General features: G+C 39.3%; 1 protein-coding gene and 1 long non-coding RNA gene across 4 annotated transcripts in view; one reads left to right on the top strand and one right to left on the bottom strand.

Annotated features, from left to right (window-relative positions):
- The window catches only part of LOC148406638 (growth factor receptor-bound protein 10-like), an 81,505-nt gene extending 62,814 nt beyond the window's left edge, over nt 1-18,691 (bottom strand). The window contains exons 1-3 of one of the 3 annotated variants that reach the window (XM_088404732.1): nt 18,622-18,684; nt 17,873-18,106; nt 17,702-17,792 (exon numbers count right to left, since the gene is read on the bottom strand). The gene's annotated coding sequence lies outside the window, so the exon portion shown is untranslated. Of the gene's footprint in view, nt 1-17,701; nt 17,793-17,872; nt 18,107-18,621 lie in introns of all 3 variants that reach the window. The other 2 variants (XM_088404733.1, XM_088404736.1) reach the window with 2 other exon arrangements.
- Nucleotides 3,428-7,682, top strand: LOC148406639 (uncharacterized). The gene is made up of 2 exons (XR_015863926.1): nt 3,428-6,386; nt 7,081-7,682. It is a non-coding gene; the product is annotated as an uncharacterized LOC148406639 (long non-coding RNA).
- Nucleotides 18,692-18,983: the final 292 nt, after the last annotated feature.

Below are 18,983 nucleotides of genomic sequence, written 5' to 3'. Positions count from 1 at the left end.
CCTCTAGACTCACCAACGCGCACGCTCACGCTTTTAGACAACCGCGCACGCGCACTGACCTCTCCACCAGCTGATGCGCGTGCACGTCAACCCCTTACGGTTTGGTTTCTTCTCAAACGTGCACATTTTACTTTAGGAATGCTGGGAGTCGGGCGTTCTTCAAAGTTTAGATAAAACCAAATAGTTTCAGATATGAAAATTCAATTGGACACGAATTCCAAGTCAGCTGATGTATGTGGCACAAACACAAAGCACCTTAATGTCACGTTCTGCCTGGGTTATGTTCTGCTATGGGTTTTGTTGTAGAGATTTTGTGTTGTTTGTTTAGTAGCCCTTTAGTTTCAATAGTATCTTCCTCGCCTCCCTGTCTCATTAGTTTGATCTTGTCCACCTGCCTGTTTACCTGCCTCCTTCTCATCCTATCAGCTTCCCCTGCCTCTTGTCTCTCCCCCAGCTGTGTCGTGTCTTCTCGTTAAGTGTGTAGTCTATTTAAGTTCCCAGTTTGCATTCGCTTCTTGTCGGGTCATTGTTTATTTTCTGCGCTGCCTGGTCCTTGTTATACGTCTTCCCTCCGCTGCCTTGCCTCGCGTTCCCTCGTGTACATCCTTCCCGTGCTGCCTCCCGTTCCCTGTTGCCCCAGTAAGTTGTGTTTAGCGTTTTTGGTTGTACTTTGTATTTTTTGGTCCATAGCAACCCTGCTTTCGGTTGTTATTAAACATCCTCTTTTGAGCCTCATCCCTGTCTGTCCTGCGTCCTTTTGGTTCCACCTTTCCCACGTCCCACACTGCCTCAAGCCGCCATGCCCACACGTGACACTTAAATTCTCAATTGATTTCAAGGTTTGACACAAAGCTGCAAATAATCTGTTAACAACTGCATAGCACGCAGAAAAATGCTTTGTTAACCTATAACAACATTTATTAGCCATTAGATGTTTTACTTGAAGGTACTTCAGTGAGTAAGCGAGCGTTCCACAGGGTTTCTGTAGGTATGCAGTGCTTGAAATGGACCATTACGCTGTACCAGCCTCTAGCATATTGGGACTTCATGAGCCACGTCATACCTCTTGTTTTATATCTTATATTCCTTCAGTCATTCCAGTATCCCCCCCCCCCCCCCCCCCCGAAAAAAAAACATGCGGCAAAAAGTTTTTACACAATTACACAATTATTGCAGGATACAGCAAAAAGCCTTTGACGTTCGCAGCTAGCCGCTAATAGGCGTGTTGTCGTCTCATGCGTGCGAAATGAGTTTAAATGCATCCAGACATTTTGAATTCAGGAATTTTTTTTTGTTTTGTTTGTAGCTATTATCTATTATGGATTTTTGTTTAATTAAATTATCTGTTACCCACAGCCTAATTTTACCTGGCAACAGTCGAAGAGGAATACCAGCACGTATTTTTCCCCCACTCAAAGCATCTTAGTGCCATGGAAGGAACAGTACGGTATTTTCAAATTAAGAGCAAATGAACCGGAATATTTAGAAACTTGTTGGTAGATTGTGTTTGCAATATGTTGTATGACATTTATACAAATGTACTGATTGCCAATGACAATTTATCCACCAGAAGAGCAAGAACTAAAACAGAGGATTTTAATCAAATTACCATCTGGACTTGCTGAATGAAATATGCAGAAATACCACAACAAATGGAGTTTCAAAGTTTAATAAATTAGGCACAGATGGCATAGAAGTGGTGAAGTACATTTTCCATCCCATAAGGCTATGTGATCGTTAGGGGATACTTGGCTGAAAACAAAAATACATTGTGTCATGTCAGCTTTACTGCATTAGCTTCGATGCTTTTAAGTGGAATCGTGAATCTGCACATTGTGTAAGTGGGCAGGCCCCGTGTTGAACTTTGTGTATGATATAATATTGCACTAAGCATGTCATTTTCTGGTGGAGGAAATATATTGGTTTACATTGGTTCTGCGCATACACTATGTCACCACCACAAGCCTGAGGGGGAAAAAAAAGACGAGCAATCATTAAATGTTTCAAACTCTTAACCCACAAGACGTCTGCTGTAGTAGCATATCTTCTGCAGGCGTACAATTGTTTGGCCGTAACTATGATGGATAACACTCATGGTCCCCCCCCCCCCCCCCCTTTTTTTTTTTTTCAGACATCCATAAGAAGTCCAGTCTGAGCCAATCACAAGTCTTGTGAACCTTCTGCCCTCCTCTAGCTGTGTGGGGACACGTGCCAGACTGGCTGGCAGATAATGTTGCATCCAGAGCGGGTTATGAAGCTAATGATTTTCTAAAAGTCTATAATGCAATGTGAGGTTAGCGCCATTGCTTGGAACAATGATATCATAAAGTGAAAGCAACATAAAACATAAACCTCTTTAAAGCATGGTAACCCCCCCCCCCCCCGCTCGGTCAGACGACTGCATCGTCCCACTGCTCTGTTTGTTTGCATTCATAGGTCGTGTGTCATAAAGTTACGCAATGACAAAAACAGCTTGATCATTCCCACCAAAATGGGTCAGTCCACACACACATGGGCCCAGTGCTGTGTTTTCAAAACAGAAGCATGACCGCATGAAAAAAAAATTCAACAGGCCCCCTGTTGGGAAATAGATAAGAGCCCCAGATGTGATGTGGGCTTTGTGTCAAGGCCGCGGGGGGTTCGCTGAATAAGACAATCATGTGACCTGACTAGAGCAGAGAATATGTTGCGGCTGTATGATGCAATAAAAATACCAAAAATGGTGGGGGAATGAAGTTCACCACACTGCAAGCGACTGGAGCCGAGTCATATGGAACTGGGTCACCGTGACACTCAATTTGTGTCCAGGGACGTTACACATTCTTGTGTGAGCTTTTTAGTAATATTCCTGGAAATAACATTAAAAGGATACAACATGTTACAACACACACGCAAAATCTACAAAATACTCATTTGTGGGCATGAATACAAACGATTTATTAACAAAAATTCTTAGCAAGATAACCGAATTGAGTGCACGTCCACAAAATGTCAATTTTGGATTTACAAATTACTATTTTATGTGCATGTTTTAGCTATTTTGTGGAAAACAAAATTTAATTTTCGTGCAGCCATAATACTGAAATTACGGCCAAATGTTCTCTTCCCCAATTTTATGTAGATGGTGCTTCAGTTGTGGATGCAACATTATATATATATATATATATATATATATATATATATATATATATATATATATATATATATATATATATATATATGATGTATTATATGATATGACCCTTGCAACCGCAAAACTGAGCTAACTAACACGGGGCGGCCATTTTGTCTCCTGAAGTCGACTGAAAATGACATCACGGTGGCTCAAGGTGCAGGTAACAACCAATCACAGCTCACCTGTTTGCTGTGTTTGGTCTTGTGACATTCGCAAGATGAGCTGTAGTTGGTAGTTAGCTGAACCTGAGCAACTGTGATGTCATTTTCAGTCGAAAGCAAGTGACAAAATGGCTGCTCCCAGTGATGGACAAAAAAATGTGGTTGATTTTGTCACTTATTTTATATTTCCACACAACACTTATCAGAATATCGTGCTTAAACTAAAAAGGATGCAAAGAACATGACATAGTAAGCAACTTTTTTTTCTTTGACTTCCCTTTAAACTCATTCAGTGCGACTGTCAACGAGACATCAAAGATCCATTTTTACTGGGCTCCACTGATAGCTGTAGAAGTCAAAGATCTAATTTAACTGCACTGGCAGTGACGGAGCTCAAAACAGAGTGCCGATTTAATAAAAGTTGAAACTACATTTGCAGTGGTATCCCTACAAAAATTTTCTTCAGTAAATCCAGAAGGCTCACGTAACATAATCAGTTTTATTTCTGGTTCGTCTTCAGCAAAATTGCGTCACCAACACTGTGCGTCTGTATAAAACGTCCCAAAATAAAGGCCATCACATTTTTTTGCAGTCATCAAAACACAATGTACCAGTAAGTTGCTTCATGTTCCAACTAATTTGCGCTTAATTTGAAAATGTACCGTTCCTGTCACAGCGTTAAGAAGGCATTACATCATATTTGCTGATACCCATAAAAACTCACATCCCAATGTTTGCGTACCCCCATTTGAAAACCACTGGACAAGTGATTAACACAACGGCTTCATTGAAGACTCTTGAGTGCAAGTGTTGGTGTGAGTGTGAACATTTGTCTATTTGTGCCTTGCAATTGATTGCCGACTAATTCTGCTCGCTCAGATGGATCTGGCTATGTGAAGATGAGAAATATAGAAAATGGATAGATGATCAATATACAGTAGATCCTTCAATTTCACCTTTGCATTCACACCTCTGCATAGAGTCTGGAATGGCAGAACACAAAATCTTGGGACATGTCAAAATTCAACCAAATTATCACTATCACACCAAGCTGCCTATTTTAAATTAAAATTTTGATTGTAATGTATTTGATTTTATTTTTTTTTAACCCACGGATAAGGAAACAAAGTGCGCCAAACTAATGTGACATAAATGTCATAATGCTCACGAGTCACAATTTTAAGTTTTTTTCCCACGGAATATATTGTGTGATGAGGTTTAATCATTCTGAGGAATCAAAACAAGAAAACGCTTTCAGTGACTTTTTATGCATGTCATGGCATTGCTACAATATCTGGAATCAGGAATAAAGACTTTTTTTATGACATTCCCTCCCTCCTCACTCTAACCTTAACTACTACCCTGAAGTAGTCCTTGAGGCCATGTCTTTTAGATTCGGACGAGTCAAATGAGGTCTTTCTAAACGAGCGTGAGGCAGTTTTTTCCAGATCAAACAGAGAAAATATTAATAAGATGTCGTATATTTCACCGCAGGCTCAGCTGTTGCCAGGTGGATATTTGGCTTGGCTGGGCACATCGGATGGAACGCCACCCTTCCATCTGGCACGGGTGCCCGGATTGAGTTTGAAGGAAAGCATGAGCAATGTTCCAACAGCACCTGCAAGTCTTTTCTTTTATGAGAATACAGGAAGTGGGGGGAATAATCATTTGAGGAATTTAATTTCTCCTTGGCTTAATCACTCGCTGTGCACATAAATAAATCCTCAGTGATTTGGCATTCAACCCGCTTTGCCAACTAAGAATAAATGAGGCAAAGGGCAGATTAATGATTCTGGCATTTTTTCTTATCAGCATGTATTTATCACTCAATTCTACGGAGGGAGGGGAGGGGGTGTAACTGACTAGTATATTACAAGCCCCATAAGTCAAATTGAAAAATTCCTCTTCCTCCTTTCTGATCAAAGTCTGGAAAGGCCTGATTGTACATGTAAAATATTATTGTAGCAATTAAAACAATCAATATATTACAAAACCGTAAATGTAAAATCTGTTCAATATTATTTCTGACAGCAAATCCCGATGAAGCTCACAGTTGCTGCACACAAACAGGAAGAAATGCTGGTAACTGCAACGTAGCTATTAGATAGGCTAACAGTTAGCCTAGTTCAGGGGTGTTTCATCTTTTATCCGTGCCTCTCAGTGACTTTGGATAATGATACTTCATCTTAGATGTAAATACAGTTTGTTGGATATTGAAACGTTAATTATGAATACGGAGATTACGGTACTTTTTTACAAATTAATAAAATATTTTTTTCTCATGTTTTAAATTACTTCTTAGAGTTGGGAGTAATGCATTACAAAAGTAATGTAATTAATGTAGTGCTTTTTACTGTAATGCGGTAATGTAATATATTACACACACAAAAATAGTAATATTGTACTCGTTACAAATGAGAATAGGTAATGCATTTTTTGCCTGAAAATGGTGAATATGGACAATGTGTCACGTTCTGTCGGGTTTGTTTTTTTTCATGTACTATTTGGTTGTAGGTCCTTGTTGTGTTCCCTCCCACGTCTCTCGTCATTGTGTGATTTATTCCACCTGTTGCCCGTGTGTTCCTGACCCCATGTGTCAGCAAATCAGCTTCCCCTGCCTCTCGTTCTCTCCCAGCTGTTCCGTGTTCTTTCTAATTAGTGTCATGTGTATATAAGCTGTATGATTGTTACTGCTAGTTGTCCGGTCATTGCATTGTTACCTCCATGCTGTTGTTTCTGCACTGTCTGCAATTGCCTTATCGCTCGCGTGTTTCCCGGTCGCTGTTCCTCATAAGTTTAGTTCTTTTGCTACTTTGTCCAGTTTTTGTCTATTTCGGCTCTAGCCTTGTTTGCTTATTAAAACATCAATTTTTGAGCATACCCCCTCCTGGCTTCCTTGCAGTCTTGGGTCCATCCTCTCGCACTTACCACTCCACTCACCATGCCCATTCATGAGAATGACCCGACCTTCACCGGACCCTGCAGGAAGCTCGCAAACCAGACGAACGCAACCGTTCTTAGCCTGTCGCCTTTTTCCTCGTTCCCCCCAAGTAAGCCCTCTTATCTGTTCCTCTTTGATGCGCTCTCCCGACCCCCCCCTCTAACACAGCTCTCTACCCGTCCTCCACGCTTTCTTCTTCCGCATCCTCTAACACCGCTCTGTACTCGTCATCAACGCTTCCTTCTTCTTTGCTTCACACCTGTGTGTCCGAGCTCCCTTATCCCACTATTTTGCCCCCTCACATTTTTCTTTATTCCGACTTCTTCAGACCTCTATCACTATCCACCCCCCTCATTTCCGTCCGAGCCGCTCTAGTCACCTACACGGCCTCTACGCTACATGTTGGATTCGGACTATTCCGATATTGAAGATGGCCTCCCTTTTATTAAATTCCACTCGATTTCTGGATCTAAGTTCGTTCATCCCAGTCCAGCTCTTTACAAGAATTTTTATTGCGACCCTAAATTTCTCTAACCCAGCAAGCGCTCTTCCGAGTCCGATAGTGATGATTTTGATTCTTTTATCGTGACCGTGAACTTTATCGTGGCACCCGCTTAGCCTTCTGTCCCTCCCGGGGCGGCATGGTAAGTTTCATCAGTTGTTGCCTCGTCACCATGCCCCAGTCCCGGTACACCCTCTGCAAGTCTCCAGAGTTCTCCAGTCCGCCCAAGTCTTCAGTTCCCTGTCCAGGCGCAGAACATGCTTAACTATTCCCTAGTCATGCTGCTGCCGCTTCTCTCTAGGTTCCTGGTAGCCGCGCTGCAGTCGCCCTCTGCGCCACAGGCCGAGCCGCTACAGTCGGCCTTCAGAGCCACAGGACGATCAACTGCAGTCGCCCTCAGAGTCTCAGTCGAGCTGCTGCAGTTGTCCCCCCCCCTGCCGCCGCCTCTTGAGTCTTCGCCAGCCGGTCACCTGAGGTTAACAACGTCAGCTAGTTTGCAGTGACTCCTGGGGCGCAAGCCCGCCTGGGGTCATCTGCTTCACCTTATTGACCGTACCGGACACCCTCCTGACTCACCCCACTGGGCTCACCCCATCTGGTGTTCCAGACGTTCTCCTGACTTACCCCACCGGGTCCATCTCATCGGGCGTTCCAGAGTCTCTGGGCAATCAGACTTGCTCCTCTGTGCGCATCTCAGGTTACGCTGGTGGCACTCATGGGACACTTTTTGCTGTAGTTTTTGTTTCTCTTGTTGTCGGATGTGTAATGAGCTAAAGGTGGTGAGAGTAATATAAAAGTAATGCAGTAGTAGTATAATGCATTACATTTCAAATACAGTAATACTGTAATGTAACCAATTACTTTGAAATGACAGTAATAAAAAATAATGCTTTAGCTTTGTAACTTGCCCAACAGTCCACTTCATTCTTATTTTTTATATGCATACCAAAAAGGTTCATTGACTCCCATTGTTTGTGGAAGACAGTCAAAATAGCTCAGAATATGAACGAATGCTGACCTCTAGCCAAGCTACATTTACCTTGCTAGCAATGACAGCAATGAAGTGTCGCACATGCTCATTTCGCCTTCATCATGCAGGGTCTTCTCCCATTTTAAAAATCTGTTAAGATGTTAACTCATTCACTGCCAAACTTGTAAAAAAAATGATCTGTGATGTATATAGTTGTTAATGGCAGTGAATGACTTACAAAGTCTATGTGGCCATCATAACTAGTAACACTTGTTCCACCTCTTTGTTCTGTTGAAACCTCTCCTTTTGTCTTTTTTTAAAAGCCCTGACATAACTGTCTCTCGACTGACTCCTAGTCAAGGTTTTGCGCAGGAGGAAGGCAGACAGTTCCTTCCCAATCATGCCCATGGACCTCTTTGGATATCAGCTATCTCCTGCCATAAGACGAGCCTATTTATAGCAACTCTCTGAGGATCCAAACCACATTTGTTTAGGTCAAGGCTGAGCTCACCGTCCATTAAAACAATCTGGGGAATCTCGAATGACTCTTGCTGCATTAGGAAGGGGAGGAATTTGAGATAAAGCAAACAGATCTCTGGCGACACCTCTCCTCCCCCATGGAAACAAAATAACGAGCCCAGCTGACAGAGGAGGATACTCATTTCAAGTTGATAAGTGGAGCAGAGTAGGGTGCATGCAGCGACTTGGAGCCTTGTTGATGAACGTCAGCCAAGCGGGAGCCAGGGTGATTAATGCAAATGTCAACTTGAAGATGGAGAAGCCAAAAGCCATTTCAGCCATTTCGTGTCCAACTTAATAGACTTTGATAGCCTGTTACTCTTGGTTTAAAAAAAAAGAAAACAAAACAAAACAAAAACAAAAAACAGCAAACATCTTGACCATGAAGCAGTCAGCATTGACAGCAAAATGACACAGGTCCACTTTTTTTTTTTTTTTTGCAAGGCTGCAGTGGGACTTTCCCTCAAAAGTGGCACGGAAAGGTCAAACTGGCTTTAACCTGGGCAGTGCGGAGTATGTAAGAACTTGGCCCGGCTGACTGTGAATGTTTGATTGGTCCCAAACCCTGCTGACAAGGTCCAGAACATTCCATTTCCAAAGTCATGACTCGATTTCTGAGAAGAGCGAGAACAGAATCCAACAGGAAGTGTGTGTGTGTGTGTGTGTGTGTGTGCGTGTGTGTATACTGGGGGTGTTTGTGTGTGAGTGAGTGTTTTGAAGGCCGTGCCTTAAACTTTAGTATCTCAAGGACTGGCAGTGGCCCAAAATGTGATGTGTCTGCTCATTATTTGAAGATAGATAAATCCAGAGAAAGAACAAGCGTCTAAAAATCTCATAATGCTAGATTTTGTCAAGAATGTTCACTAACCTCCAAAGTGGAATGCCTACAAAGATGGTACAAACTAAGATTAAACAAGGTTTTGAAATGTTCCAACCTGCTTAAATTAGGAAGTTAAAAAAAAATCTCTACAATGTTTTATGCACTCCCAACAGGGGTGGAAATTTAAGGTGGCCCTGGATAACCCTTGTACTCTATAGTCACACCATTTTAACTGAAAAATTGATCACTGTAATTTTTCTGCCATTTTTACGCAGTTAGTATACTTAGTATACTTAATACTTCGCCACACAGTAAAGAAAAATGTACAACTGATGCAGACTTTACAGTGATCTGTTTTGCTGTGGATGGTTTGATAAACAACTGACAGATGCACACACAGCCATATTATAAAAATTGGTTAAAAATATCCCAAAGATGAGTTTAAAAAGGAGTGACCCAATATTTGACTCAATTTGACCCAACTTTCTGAGCTTTAACATCCCAGAAATATAGATTATATAGTACTTTACTTTAAATCATTATATATATATATATATATATATATATATATATATATATATATATATATATATATATATATATACATATATATATATATATATACATTAATCGGTGAAAGGAAGTGTACGGCAGTGCAAAGAACAATCTTCAATATATAAAGTAGGAACGGTTTGAAAAGGCAAAGTAATGTAAAAGATACAGTAAAACTGAAAAAACAGGAAATTGTGTGGGTATTCCAATTTCAAAAACATAAATTAACTACAACAGGTGCAATTCATGAAGAAATTGCATGTAATTAATCTGTTCCGCAGTTGGGATTGTAATGCGAATTTGCCTTATGGCGGGTAATCCAAACCTAATGCATGTAAAACTTCAGGTAAAAACATCAAAATTGTACATAGGCCTACATATTACAAAATGGTATCAAAATAGTATGGTAAGTGCTACGTATATATAATATACATCTATACAATTAAAAAACATCACAAATAAAATATATAGACAGGATTTATTTACCTATTTGACAAACTTGTTAGGCCATATTGCCTAATGAGGGTAGGCTGGGTTAGCTTAGCCTTCTTTGTATTTCTTGATTATCTCCAGCTTCGTTTCTGTAAAAATCATCCTCTTTAACATCACTAGCAATCTTGGGACCTCTGGCTCACCCATTCAAGTTTGAATTAAGCAGTAAAATGCACAATAAATAGTTATTTTAAGCACTCAGACGAGATCCAGTCCCTAGCATGCCGCCATTTTGACAGTGACGCCGACCAATAGTAGACCAGTATCTTAGGGAGTCGTGACGCAGACCAATAGCAGACCAGCAGCTGAGTGACGCGTTGGAGCGCAGGCAGTTTGACGGGACCAGAAAATAAGAGCAATTACCTAAAAATGCCCGAAGATGGAGACAAAACAACACAAATACAGCCAACCCCTAGGGCCATGACAGTTATTTTTCCTGAAAAGCGGGAAAAATACCGTAGAGAGGGGACGAAAAAACGTAGCAGATTACATCGTAAGATGAAAAAAAACGTAAAGCAGGGATAGCGTAGACCGGGGTCCACTGTACCGTATTTACAGTGCTATCTGTCAATTAAGACCCAATGTGAAAAATTCGATTGGCAAAAAATTGGGATAAATTCTGTTTGAAATGATCGAAAATGACATTTTGTCTGCTAATTGATTAAAATTCGCTTAAAAATATATCATGTGCTTGGTTCTAAGTAGACCAATTTTTTTTCCATCGGTTTTTATTCACCAAGTAAGTTAGCTGTGTTGCCCTGTGTGCCACGTTTTTGCCATTATTATGTATTCATTTATTTAGTTTATTATTTGTAAGTATCAAGCCTTGAAACCTTGCTTATACAATGCTTGTTTAAAAAAAAAGCAATAGACATGTTTGACCAAACATGATGAATAATTGTGCCGAATAATCGTGATTACAATAGACCAAAATAATCATGATTATTATTTTGATTATAATCGTGCAGCCCTAACCTAAAGGAAGACACTTTACCAGCTAAATTAATTACTTTAGTAATTTTAGTAGTTAAAATACTAGTACTTTTTAGTTCCTATAATAGTGGATTACTTTGATACTTTAGTAATGAACTCATCGAACTAAGCAATTGCTTTTGTTGCTTTAAGGATTTTATACCATAATTATTTATTACTTTTTTAAATAACATTGCAGGCCATGTAAAGATGTATTTTTAGCATATGCCGCAGCCGCAAACAAGTGGATGCCGGTGTACAAATGACCCCCAGGCCATAGTTTGGACACCACTGCTTTAAGCTATTAAAGAGAGAGAAAACAGCTAAAATAAAATTTAAAAAAAAAAAAAAAAAATATATATATATATATATATATATATATATATATATATATATATATATATATATATATATATATATATATATATATATATATATATATATATATATATATATATGACAGAGCGTTTGATGTCACAGGGCTCAAGACATTCTTATGTAACTTCTTATAGCTGCTTGCCTTAATCCAGCAATACCTATAAAACATCACATGATGATAAACATACTCTATATGTATTTTATTTTTGTTTGAATGAGTGCAATTAACCATGGTTAAATTATTCTTCTACTTGTATGACACTTGACAATCTGACTTGTTAGGTGAATTACTTCTAACTGTGATGTTTTCATTATGCTGAGCCAGTACCTTTTGGTGCCCAAAGCTAAACAAGACAGCGTGTTAATGCACACCAAGTAGTCGTCAGTAGTCTGCTTCCTGTTAAGTCACGTGATCAACATGCGGCCACATGCAGTAGCGGTTTGCACTGCAGGCATCAAATTGGAGAGGCGCATTTAAAATGCTGCGTCACACTTTTGCACCGAGATCTGAAAAACGGAAGAACATGTGGAGTTGGTCCCACAGTTTTTCCACTCTTCTGGGAAGACTCTATAAAAAATATTAGGAGAGTAGTTGTGGGAATTTTTATCCAGTCATACAGAGATTTGAGTTGGAGGCATAGAAATTTGCACATAGTCTTGGCAAAGTGAAGAATTGTGCCCCAGCAGTAGTTGAAAAGTTGATATCGTTGTATATAAAATGAGCATTTTTATCACTATACCACAGTCCCAGTAAAGATAATTTCACAGAAGTTTCAAGCTCTTGGACGGTGCTTTTTATTTGAGCCATTCATCTAGCATAAACCACTCCCTAAATGGACTTTTGTCACTTGGCTTGCTGGCAAGCATCTTTGGGACAAAATGTTCAGAGTAACCACATACCCTTTATAACTCAGCTCCAGCGGCATTTTTTTTCTTTAGGTCATATAGCAAATAAAGCAAAGTCAGCACTAAATGTAACTTGCTGTAACTTGCATCATCATTGCACTAAAAATGACAACAACAACAAATACATTGTTAACATCGGTACAGTGTCGCCTTGACTTACAGGTTTAATTTTTAACTCAAAACATTTGTCTGTGAACACTTTTTCTTTTTTAATTCAAATCGTGCTTATTTTGGTGACGTTCCTTGGTTAGGAGGGGGCAGTATAACAGACATAAACATGCTGTAAATATTCAGTAACCTGCAATATTGGTCATATTTCACAGTGTGAAAAATGCATTGTCTGTCATCCTGTGTTGCTGTGTCATTTGTGTTCAACAATTTTAGATTTTACAGAACTGTAAGAGGAAAGAGCAAAATTATCAAAATGACTTGAAATGGGTATGCTTTGTTTTAAAGGGTGGCAACATCAATGCTGTCCATAACCGTTTTTCAACTATGTACTCGCTGTGAAAGGTTTTTCAGCTAAGTATACCTTAAGCCACATAATGCGTTGTTTGCATGGTGGGGGAAAAAACGGAATTCTGTGCCATCCTTGCGGACCCACACAAAATTGAACAAAATATTCATTTTTTGCTCATGTTCATGTTCCAATTAACTTGCGCTTAATTTGAAAATATGTTGTTTCTGCCACAGCATTAAAAAGCCTTAAAGGGTAAGTCAACCCAATACAGTTCTCTTTACTGTCAATATGTCCCCACTAGTGTTAACATGGAATGCTAAATAATGAGTTTATGGAATATGAATTTAAATAGAAAAGTGTACCTGTTTTTAATCATCTCGGGGTGGCCATTTTGACGAAAATTACATCAACACTTGTTTGGGGCACAAGTAACGACCAATCACTGCTCACCTGCTGTCTGAGATATGTGGGTACAGATGGCTTTGGCTGCTTAATTCATATTCCACAAACGGAATGTCAATCATAATACAGAGTATAGATTACAGGGGTTGCATAGGCCAAACTGTGAAATTTTTAAAAAAGGGAACTCACCTCAATGAGAAGCAATTTATGAGGCAGTCTGTTAAATTGCATTATTAGCACGAAGATAGGAGACTGTGCAAAGGCAAAGGCAAATGTGTTTGTTTTAAATACACAAAAAAAAACAAAAACAAAAAAAAAAACGGAGCAGAATATTGTTATGGATGAAGACTTTCACAGGTATTGACGTGAGTAAAAATTGAGAACATGTGGTGACCAGGGTTGGGTAAACATAAGCGCTGATAACCCCGAGGGCAACTTGGCCATGTTGATGGACTTGTCTCCTGGTGATTGGCAGGCAGCCAATAAACACAGAACATGAAATCATCTAAAGCCTTTTTGTGACAGCCCCCCCCTGGTGAGAAGTTGTGGAATTGAGACCTGTGCTGCAAACATTTGCATTAATTCACTGTAGAAGTGCATGTTTTCCCAAGTTAACTACATAATACCCCATAATACAGTATTTATTCTATCTATTGTTCGTGTTTACGCCTCCGGTTGTGTTTTTTTGTAAGAAACAGCAATAATGTAAATGGGTCACTTTGACCAATGAGGAACATCAATAGTTTCTCTGGGTCAAAATAACCCAGTAAACAGAGGCAATATCAAAGTTATAGCTGTGGAGTTATGTTTGTTTGTTTGAATAGTAATAACATCCTGGGTCAATTTGACAAGAGATCATGAGTAATAATTAAAAAAAGTTTCATTCTGCCATCAAAGCTTGTGATTTCTTTTTTGCCCCTCCAGAACATAACAGGAGAGTGAAAATACAGTAATCCCTCGTTTTTCGCAGTTAATGGGGTTAAAAACTGTGTCACCCCAAAATTTTCATGCATGTGAATGTGGTTGCGTGAATTTTTTAAAAATGTTACAATTATATATACTTTACATATTTAAGACAAATATTTAAGACAAATATTACTACAGTAAGCATATTTACTTAAACCTTAAATTACTAAAATTTAACTGTACTGTTATCCCTTCTCATTTCCATCCCTTGGCTGTAGTCTCCAATTTATTACAAAATAAATCTAAGGAAGAGATTCACAATGCTTTTCTGTTGCGCTGCTCTCCCTCCTTTCGCGAGTTTCATGTTAGACTCCAAAACAAATCTGTCAATCAGCTCAGCTCGCGGGCCCTCCTACAAGACACATGATTGGCTCCCGGCGCGACCATCGACCAATGAGGGTAGGAATTGTAATCTACTACTGCCCGGGAGTTGTATCTATCAGCAACAGAGCATTGTAAATCTCTTACCTGGGTTTCTTTTGTAATAAATTGGAATTTCAAGTGTAAACTCTGCTTGTTATCTTTGGTTAGCGACAGGCTTCACTCTGATTCGACTTCCGGGTGCCACTAATACAAGGCCAACCACGACTCCCAGCAAGATTACAGCCAAGGGATGGAAACGGGAAGGGATAACAGTACAGTTATTAAGTTTTAATAATTTAAGATTTAAGTAAATATGTGTACTGCAGTAATTTAATGTCTGAGGACTACACGTGGCATGTGCATTTAGAGTTAACTCGTCTGTCTGGCATGCAGGGAACGTTCAGTGCTCACAATATAGCTTTTTATTTTTTATTTTTTAATGGAAAAAAATCTGTGATGCACTGAGGGCGCGATATGTGAGGCGCGAAGCAGCAAGGGATCACTGTAAACCAATCAGAGCAGCGCTCCACATTTCGTTCTATATCAGCTATTCAATGAGAATGAAATCATTATATTCTATTATTTTCTATTCTACTCTATTCTTAGTTTTATGAGACTACAACTAGTGATGCATGTACTTTTTAAGTCAGTTACAGCGAATGTAAAAAAAGCGACACACACCTGTTCAAACGTCAGGTTTTTGTTAATCGTTAATTGTTTTTTTTAAATACAAATTTAATGCCAGTCACCCCCCGCCCCGAAAAAACTTGCAAGCCAATTTTCAGCATTCTGACAGACCAGTTAAGTGTCTTTTTTATTAATCCCCATTCTCCAGCCCCCCCTCAAAAAAATTAAATAAACCTAGTTGACATCAATTGGCATCGATTATGATACGACTTAACCTGTGCAACAATATGTTCACAAATAGAGCGGGATTAAAAATAAAAACACTAAAATAATGTGGTTGCACAAGTGTGCACACGCCCTTAAAACAATTAGTACATACTTGACACGATTTTAAGTGTACCCGATTGTTGCTGACACAGTTGGAGCTATAGAAAAACAATCACACAGCACAATCGACTGCTTTTTGTGTTGGATCTTAGTACATGTATGCTGCAGCAAGCTTTGGGTGACATCACATTGACGTATGTGTGTGAGCATGGCTCATGTCCCAAAACCATCTTTTAAGCATATACATTGTCTCCAGAAGGCAAGCGCGTCATGTAAACAGATTTATGTCCCCACAAAATGCGTACAGTTACAAATACGCACACACCCAAGGCAAAGCGAGCCTCTAAATATAGTCACCCTCCAGTGGTATTATCACAGTAGGGGCCATGCTCTGTTATCTCTCACCCTTCACTCTCATTGTTTTACAGTTCCAGCAGATGACAGCTTCACTAAGCAAGGGGCCCGTTATATAACACCTGCGACTGACTGTGGCTGCTTTGCGCCGTTTTCCAGGAGCAACACTTTATAAATTATTTTTGGGTTGGTTTAATGTGCCAGGGGTGCATGGAACAAGGCTCCACTATTTGCTTGAGTCATGCCGCAAAAAGTCTCATGCCGCTTTTAGGCTAATTTGGACCAAGCGGAAATGTAATTAAAACTGCATGTAAGACATTTCCTCGGAAGAAGAACGCCTCAGGCAGAAAATACAATTATAGTCTCGCTGAAATCGGCCTGATATGAAGGGGCAGTCGGGCTTCATGCAAATGTATTACTACTTTTGAGGCGTTACTATCAAAATGACTTTTGTAAAAATGATGACTCGGTTCAGAGATACTTGTCAGACTCAAGATTAAAAAGTGAAAAGTTGCAATTCATAAATTGATTGTTCACAATTTCTTGTTGCTTTTTATGTAATGTCCTTACTATGCCACAAGCTAAAGCTAAAGTAATAGTTTACATCATTAGAGCAGCAGTCCCCAACAACCTATCCACCGCCCGGTACCGGTCCTTGGATCATCAGGTACCAGGCCACGTGGGCCGCACCCAAAATCATGTTTCAGAACTGATTACTTTAACATTTCATTCATCTGTGCTTTGTTTGGCTTGATCTTTGTTTCTCTGCGCTGCCTCTGGCCTCTCTTGATATTTATTACATAGTGAGAAGGATGATGTGGTTTTATGAGCGTTCAGTCGGTGACGCACACATCCCCCACACATTGTAAAATAAGTTTAAATTGATAATAACCTGTTTCAGGATTATAGTTTATAGTATATTTATACAGTATAGGCAATTACAAACATTTTACTAAGCCGTCAATTGTTTGGGGTTTTCCAAAGCAGGGCTTATCACACAATCAATGGAGCTCTCCCTTTTTTTTTTTTTTTTTAATACTGACATTTGATATTAAAGTATTTATCATTTGTTTTGTGTGTGTTTTAATGCTGGGATATTATTGAATGTTTATGATAAAGTACAGCTAACATTTCAATTTCGAAACAGAGCTGGCTGTAGTTCCCATCATGAGATTTTAACAGGTTTTCGCACAATTTAATATTTTATTAATGCAGGGAACAGGAAATGTTTTCTTTTCAAATAAAGAGCAAATAAATTGGAACAAGACACAACCTATTGCTGAGTTGTGTAATAGTGACTCCTTTGTAAAACTTTCTAGGCCATTATTTCGTTTTGTTTATTTGGTTTAGTTTATTTTGTTAGAGTGCTGTAAAAAAGACTTCACAGGTGTAAATTATTGAAAAAAGGTTGAGAAGCACTGGGCTACGCAATTAAAATTCACACTGACACAAACGTATAATACATGTTTGCAGCACTCAATTGTTCCGAGACATTTCCTCTAAAATGAAGATATTTGAAAATGTTCACGTGTACCCCTGGTTATTTAACTTTAATACGTTTAAAGGGTCGGGAACACAAAGGAACAATGCACTCCCATCTGTTCCATGTACAGTACAAGCTTGTTTTAATGCATCATAGCTTGATTAAACAAAGCCTACACTACATCAGAGATGATTTGTCAAACAAGCATTACTCAGATTTTCCAGACATGAAACACCAGTGTCAGTCTCAGTTAAAATATTACTCTCTAACTGCAACCATCTGCGCGTTTCTATGTGCTAGTGTGTGTGTGTGTGTGTGTGTGTGCACTCACAAGTGTAACTCATCATCCGTGTGCGTTTGCGTGTTCTGAATCATGCTTGAATGTCTTTCCAAAGCCGCTTCCAGGTACGCTCATTGGATCACTGGTCAAACAAAGATTAGTGAGTTATGCAAGGTTCACATGATAAAAAAAAAAAAAAAAAAAAAAAAAATCACCATCCACCTCTGGACGTCAGCAAGTGCCCGCGTTCTCATCAAGGAGAGGCTGAGAGGTCAGACAGGATTTCCCTGACCGCTAACAGTTGGCTACATAAATATCGAACCAGGAACAAACATGTTTTTTTCGGGAGAGGGTAACAGGAAAGGCCAGACAAAGCGTCTGTGACGAAGCTGCACCGCAATCACGTTTCCCCATCGCTCATGAAGCGGGAACGCAATTTGGTTTGCCTCCGTAGACCTTGACAACGTAACAATCAACACACAGCACGAGGAGCTATGAGCGTCTCTTGTGTAAACACACATCGGCCACTTCATTAGGCTCGCTTGCAAAATTTGAAGGGGGGGTGAAAAATGTGTCAAAAACTGTCACCTTCACCTATTTCCTGAGCTTGATTTTGTGACGTTTGCAAGCTGAGCCGTGATTGGTCATTACCTGCGAAGCTATGATATCACTAGCAAATCTTTTTAAAATCAATTATCCAAAAGTTTATTCCATTGAAAAATATGCTATTTGTTTTTTTTTTACAATCTACTAATCGTTGAGCGAATGTAACTACTCTATTGACATTATTGTGGGTGGTTATAACTACTCATTAATTATTACACTAATGTTCCATCTTAGGCTAACCAGTTAGCAATCGCGATTAGCATGAGCAATTACCATTTAAGGTCTGACAAACATGAACTAAAATTTAGTTTACACATATATCATTGGATTTATACACATGTATAAGTGCCCTTGATGTCACTTACGATGTTTCAACAATATTCCTTGAGTAATCTTGAAAGTGGAGCTGCCTGTTAGTTGCTACGAAGCCAATAAAAAATTCCATGGCTTCTTCTTCTTGACTAGCAGACTGTGCACAATTTGTGCTTGACCGCCCCCACTGGTTAAAATATGACACCTTAATTTAAGTCTCCACACCGTTACATTTTTATAGTGACAGTTTATATATTATTATGAATTAATTCAGCCCTTTGTGCATTATTTTTTAGTAAAGATGTTTTTAAAGTTGATTAGAAATCAAACTTACCAAATAAAAAAAGCACCTTAACTCATTTAGTGCCAGCCCAGTCAAAAGAAATCTTTGACGTCTATAGCCGTCATTGACAGT

The sequence above is a fragment of the Hippichthys cyanospilos genome, chromosome 21 (genome assembly GCF_059441005.1).
Source record: "Hippichthys cyanospilos isolate Australia breed blue-spotted pipefish chromosome 21, RoL_Hcya_1.0, whole genome shotgun sequence".
NCBI classification, from domain to species: domain Eukaryota; kingdom Metazoa; phylum Chordata; class Actinopteri; order Syngnathiformes; family Syngnathidae; genus Hippichthys; species Hippichthys cyanospilos.
Note: the sequence above shows the minus strand (reverse complement) of the source record. Positions and strands in the feature narration are given on the sequence as shown.